This window comes from Apodemus sylvaticus, chromosome 21, assembly GCF_947179515.1.
Source record: "Apodemus sylvaticus chromosome 21, mApoSyl1.1, whole genome shotgun sequence".
In the NCBI taxonomy this organism is placed as follows: domain Eukaryota; kingdom Metazoa; phylum Chordata; class Mammalia; order Rodentia; family Muridae; genus Apodemus; species Apodemus sylvaticus.
Window position 1 is genome coordinate 24,774,898 of NC_067492.1, and position 7,301 is coordinate 24,782,198.

Below are 7,301 nucleotides of genomic sequence, written 5' to 3' on the forward strand. Positions count from 1 at the left end.
GCTGCGAATTTGTCTAAACAAATGTCTAAGTATCTTTTAGGAAATAGGGCTAGTAAATTTGACGCCCTGATGGACCAACTCCATATAGCCATCGTGACCATGAATTCCACTCGAGTGGATGTGTCTTTGGCTGAAGGACTGTCATCATGGATCAGCTCGGCGGTGTATCAGATTGTAACAGTACTCATACACAATGCTATCGGAATGTTGGGACGGCAGCAATGATCTGCCTTGGTAGTTCACCTACCCATGTTTGTGCCCATTCCAGTTATAGAAGACCCATACACTTTTCCTGTAGGATAATTGTTCCATGTCAAGAGAGATTTTGGTATTACTGCTGCCATTATTACAGCCATTACTATATCTGCAGCAGCCACTGCTACTGCTGCAGTTGCCATGGCATCTCAAGTACAGACTGCAGAGGTAGTGAATAGTATAGTTGAGTGGTCTGCATGATCATTACAGACTCAAAATCAATATAATTCCCATTTAGAAGCTGGAATACGACTTTTGAATCAGAGAGTAGATATCCTACAAGAAGAAATTGATGCACGTGTAACAATGGTGTAGGTATCTTGCGTTAAACATACCCCAGGATTGTGTATTACTCCTCTCCAGGTGATTATGACAGCTCTAAAAGAAAGTCAGTACAATATCAGTGAATTCCTTAAAGGAAATTGGTCTCTTGAGGGAGAATTATTAACCAAACAGTTTGTATTTCAGATAGCTTCGCTTAATGCCACAAGACTAAAGCCAATCACCATGGAGGACCTGACCTCGTGGATTTCCAGTGCCTTTTCTTGGATCAAAGAGTGGGCTGGGATGTTAGCTATAGCTGCCCTTATGTGCTTAACAGCTTTCGTCTGCCTTTGTGCTTCTGCCGCATTAGATGAGATCATGCAGTTCATAGAGCCATAGTTTATCAGGCTCTTGCAGCTATGGACGCTCAGGAAGATGTCTCTGTTTGGCTGGCCTCTCTAAAATCTTAGAAGCCTTCTCTCCAGGGTACACTGAGCATATAGTACTGTACATACTATACTGTCTGGAATCCAATGACACCCAAAGACGGGCAACTTCTTGGCGCTTGGATCAACCTATGATATGGGGCCCGGTGAGCGATAGGGTAACCCTCTGACGGGTAAGACCAAGTCGTGGCAGAGATGACCAAAGTCAGGGGTCATTGGTCAGCAGAATGCAAGTGACCCGATTAGCCCTGACCTGGGACGGCTTCTATTAAAACAAAAAGGGTGATATGTAGTAAGCACCCTTTGTTCATCTCCATTACAAGATGGCGCTGGCCAGATGCAGCTGGTAGTAAATTACTTTAGTACATGCGCAGTGTGCTGTATTCGTTATCACACATGCTAATGCAGAACTCACTTAGTTCACCAATGAGGAAGCGGCTCGCTATCTCTCTTGGCAGACGGGGCTGAGTAGGCTATATAAGGTCAGGCAGGGAGAGAGTTGGGGGCCACCAAAAGAAGAAATAAAGTTAATTCAAGAAATAAGGTTAATTCAAGGTTCCCAAAATAAACCATAAGAAGGAAGAAACTGCCTGGTGTTGCCACCTCCTTGCCGGCAAGGGTGGGCGTGACACTCCTGGATGCAGGTGGAGCCCTGATGGACCCAGCTGCTCTGCTGCTCCTTTTCCCTGCACTCCTGGCTGTCCTCACCATGGCTCTTCATGTCCAGCCCCTAATAGTCTCACAAACATCTGCAGCCTGGTGCAGTGTGGGTTCCTTCTCAGCTCTTCTGAGTGTTTACACTGGCACGGTACACCCATGACTTCACCCCCAGATTATGAAAAACACAATTTCACCTCCAACAAGAATAATAGCATAAATGAAAAGGTTTGCAGGGGAAACTAGTGGGAGTAGCTTTGACCCTATCTACTTAAAGAATCTGGCCATTTGGACCAAGGTAATAACATCTACATAAGTAGTATTAATGGGGGCAATGTCTTTTTTTTTTATTCGATATATTCTTTATTTACATTTCAAATGATTTCCCCTTTCCTTGATCCCCCCTCCCTGAAAGTCCCATAAGCTCTCTTCCCTCCCCCTGTTTCCCCATCCACCCCTTCCTACTTCCCTGTTCTGGTATTCCCCTATACTGCTGCACTGAGTCTTTCCAGAACCAGGGGCCACTCCTTCCTTCTTTTTGGACATCATTTGATATGTGGATTGTGTCTTGGGTATTCCAAGCTTCTAGGCTAATATCTGCTTATCAGTGAGTGCATACCATGAGTGTTCTTTTGAGATTGTGTTACCTCACCAGCTCCATCCATTTGTCTAAGAATTTCATGAATTTGTTGTTTCTTATGGCTGAATAGTACTGCATTGTGTGTATATATATATATATATATATATATATATATATATATATATATCACAATTTTTGTATCCATTCCTCTATTGAGGGACATCTGGGTTCTTTCTAGCTTCTGGCTATTATAAACAAGGCTGCTATGAACATTGTGGAGCCTGTTTCTTTATTGCATGCAGGGGAATCCTCTGGGTATATGCCCAGGAGTGGTATAGCAGGGTCCCCCAGAAGTGCCCTGCCCAGTTTTCTGAGGAACCGCCAGACTGATTTCCAGAGTGGTTGTACCAGCTTGCAATCCCACCAGCAGTGGAGGAGTGTTCCTCTTTCTCTACACCCTCACCAATACCTGCTGTGTCCTGAGATTTTAACCTTAATCATTCTGACTGGTGTGAGGTGAAATCTCAGGGTTGTTTTGATTTGCATTTCCCTAATGACTAATGATGTTGAACATTTCTTTTTTTTTTATTTATTCGATATATTTTTTATTTACATTTCAAATAATGTCCCCTTTTCTAGCTCTCCACTGCCCGAAAGTTCCATAAGCGCTCTTCCCTCCCTCTATTTTCCCATCCACCCTTTCCCACTTCCCTGTTCTGGTATTCCCCTATACTGCTGCACTGAGTCTTTCCAGAACCAGGGGCCACTCCTCCATTCTCCTTGGATATCATTTAATATGTGGATTATGTCTTGGGTATTCCAAGTTTCTGAGCTAATATACAACGAGTGCATACCATAATTGATCTTTTGAGACTGGGTTGCCTCACTTAGTATGATATTCTCCAGCGCCATTCATTTGTCTAAGAATTTGATAAATTAGTTTTTTTTCTAATGGCTGAATAGTATGCCATTGTGTAAATATACCACATTTTTTTGTATTCATTCCTCCGTTAAGGGACACCTGGTTTCTTTCCAGCTTCTGGCTATTACAAATAGGGCTGCTATGAACATAGTGGAGCATGTGTCCTTGTTGCATACTGGGGAATCCTCTGTGTATATGCCCAGGAGTAGTATAGCAGGGTTCTCTTAAGGTGCTTCTCAGCCATCCAAAGTACTTCAGGTGAAAATTCTTTGTTTAGCTCTGTACCCCATTTATAATAGGGTTATTTGGTTTTCTGAGGTCTAACTTCTTGAGTACTTTGTATATATTGGATATTAGCCCTCTGTCAGATGTAGGATTGGGGAAGATCTTTTCCTAATTTGTTGATTGCCAATTTGTCCTTTTGATGGTGTCCTTTGTCTTACAGAATCTTTGTAATTTTATGAGGTCCCATTTGTCAATTCTTGATCAATTCTTAGAGCAAAAGCTATTGGTGTTCTGTTCAGGAACTTTCCCCCTGTGCCCATGTCCTCAATGGTCTTCCCCAGTTTCTTTTCTATTTGTTTCAGTGTATCTGGCTTTATGTGGAGGTCCTTGATCTAATTGAAGTTGAGCTTAGTACAAGGAGATAAGAATGGATCAATGCGCATTCTTCTGCATGCTGACCTCCAATTGAAACAGCACCATTTGTTGAAAAGGCTATCTTTTTTCCACTGGATATTTTCAGCTCCTTTGTTGAAGATCAAGTGACCATAGGTGTGTGGGTTCATTTCTGGGTCTTCAATCCTGTTCCATTGATCCACCTGCCTGTCACTGTACCAATGCCATGCAGTTCTTAACACTATTGCTCTGTAGTATTGCTTGAGGACAGGGATGCTGATTCCCCCCAGAAGTTCTTTTACTGTTGAGAAGAGTTTTAGATATCCTGTGTTTTTTGTTATTCCAGATGATTTTGAGAATTGCTCTTTCTAACTATGAAGAACTGAATTGGGATTTTGATGGGGATTGTGTTGAATCTGTATATTGTTTTTGGCAAGATGGCCATTTTAACTATATTAATCCTGTCAATCCATGAGCATGCAAGATTTTTCCAGGAGCCATTCTTACTTAGATCTCAACCCCACCCCCTCCTTTCAGCCATTTCTAGCCTGCGTTTTCTGGCCTGCTTTTAGAAAGAAATATCCTAGCTTAAATATTAATCAAATAGTTACATAATCAGTACATGCAGAGCTCACTTGAGTGGGCTAGGTCAAATGGAGCTCACCTGTAGTTAGGTTATCATGACCCCTTTATTGTGCCAAGATTCCTGCAGCAATAGACAGCTTTTCTCAGAAATTCTGACAAACTGTTTCTGAAATGATGCAAGCCCCCTGAGATTGTTCCCCCTTTACCTCTCCCAAACCTTGTGTGCTTCCCTTTAAATTGCCTTGTGTAAAAAATAAAATTTGACACCTTTATCAGAGTACTGTCTTGCTGTTTGTCTCTCATGTCTCTTGTCTCTCGCCTTCTCCTAGGTGGTCTGGAGACCCTGTTGACTGTCCTGCGGGTTGGGACACTCTGGTGCCCAACAGTGAGGCCCCTGTGGAGTCATCAAGGAGAAGGAGCTGTAGGACCCAGGGAAGAGCTCTTCACACTCAGCTCCAGGGGCGGATTAGGTTGAGGCATGGTTGACCTGCCAGTGCTTGGCCAGGGAAAAATCTCCACAGTGATGTCTCAGGAAGGTGAGACATGGGACAAGCATTTATTCAGCCTGTTTAAAGGCTCAAGGAATCTCTCAAGACACGAGGGGCTATGTTGAAAAAAAAAGTTGGACAAATCAGTCCCTGGTTCCTAGAGGAAGGAACCATAGATAAGAAAATATGGACTATAGTAGGTGACTGTTTTAGAGATTACTATACAACTTTTGCTCTGGAAAAAATGCTGGTCACTGCCTTTAACTACTAGTCTCTGATTAATGATATTATTCAGAATTCCTACTGCTTCCAGGATTTAGTTTCTGAGGGAGAACGTTCTCTGAAAAAGCACTCGTCTGGACACTGACTCTGTGCTCTCTTATCCCTCCCGCTTCTGTTGTGATTGAAATGGAGGAGGGAGATTTAAAACAGTCTCTGTTTTCATCTGCTCTTTCCCCCTAACTTCTCAAAAGGACCAAAGTCTATCTTTCTTTACAAACTCTAAAATCTAGTCATAATTCAGGTGCTGACACTTTATCTTCCAGGGAAGAAGCCAACTTGGAGGAGAAAGCTGCCAGCAGAAGAGCCACTGAAGAAATTTCTTCTCACTGCCAAATGGTAGAGAGCCGCAGGGAGCAAGTAGCCCTCTTAAAGGTGCTATGAGATTTAGAGAGACAGATGACTCTAACTTCAGGATTTATTTCAAAGACAAATACACAGAAAAAGCCAGAGCCAAAGCAAGCACCTTGACTTTAAAATGTTAGAAAAATTAAAGCCCTATGGGCAGACTGCTCCCTTCACTTTGGCACTTAGAATCTTCCACTAAGGGCTGGCTCACACCTGAGGAATTTATCCAGCTTGCCCAAGCTGAGCTCTCTGGGGGAGAATTTGTTCTTTAGAAGCTAGAGGCAGCTAAAGTGGCCAGAGAAATTGAAAGTAAAAACTGTTCACTGGCAGAGTGTAAGTCCTGCAAAGAAACTCCTGGGCTCTCCTCCCCTCCCACCTCTCACCACAGGGTCATGGCTGATCTCTACTTTTCTACATGCTCTCTCTCTGATGTTCTCTGCCTCCACTACCACATTAACTTGCATCCTCTGTTCTAAATAAACTCTATTCTATACCATGTCTGTGTGTGTTCTCCCAGGCACCCCCCTTCCCCCACTCCACTATATACCACATTCTCTAACCCTTTCTCTTTTATGAACCCAACAGAGGTTAAAAAAACAGGGAACTGGGGAGAAACTATCAGTAGCTGCCTCTGTGCCTCCCCTCCCTTCTCTGGAAGAATTCCCAGAAAAAAACAGAAGACAGAGAGTTAAATCTTAAACAAGAGAGAGAAAAAGCAGGTTTCAGGAAAGCAGTTTTTCCACATTCAGGATGTGGTATCAAAAAAATGGTTAAAAGCTATTTCAAAAGTCTCCTGGGGAGGAGAGGAAAGTAGGAGACATCATGCTTCCTCTCTGGATCCTACTGGAGATATCTTTAATTCTGGTTAGGATATTTGGATCTCTTTGGGACATCAAGTTCCCTCTCTGCTTATTGTCTGTATATTGGTGCACCAATCTGTCTATATGTCTGTCAATTTATGTTTGTCTGTTGTGTGGATGATTATTTGATGTTTCATGTTAAAAAGAAAACAATGGTAAAAAAAAAATTATCTGCTGGCAGTCCTGCTAGTCACAGTTTACACAGAGGAAGCTGATTTAAGGTGCCCCACATTCTTAGCTAGGAATCAAACACAGCTGGAGGGAAAAAACTGCTTCTGAAAGGGCCAACACAGATAATTAAATTGGGTGCTCTAGCTGCTATTTTTTAAATGTTAAAAATCAAACTTTTAATTTATATATTGATAATATATATGTATATATATAATGGCTTACCATTGCTTGAAATTGTTTCTTATTTTAATTCTACTAATTCTTAAAATTTACAATTATTTACACAAATACAATTCAAGTTAAAAATATTAATTAAAAATATATATATGAATATTGACAGCTTTTCAAGCTTTCTAGTTATAACTGTTTTAACAGAAGAAACAACAACAACAAAATAAAATTAGTCATTACATATGTTATTTTTCTATATTAGATGTTCCAAATCAGATTAAGACAAATATTATAACTGACTATTACAGTCAGTCATTTGAGATGTTTAATATTAACAATTTAATAGTAGTCATATTACTGAGATTCTTCATAATTCTCAAGTACAAGATATTGTTGAACAGGCCCATAGAACTTTAAAACAATATTTTTATAATAAAAGAGGGGAGAATCACATCTCTGTATATCACAAAATTTTTAAATTTCAATGCCAGGGAACTCTCTGAGTGTGGAGAAGAGGGCATGTTTGTGTTTTTTCTGCAGGATGGCAAAGGAACATGCTAACTGCCAGAATATGCTAATGGTGAGACAAAGAATGGTGCTGATTGTAATCATTAAAAATGGCCACAGTCCTCATCACCTTTGGATGCCTCCTACTAA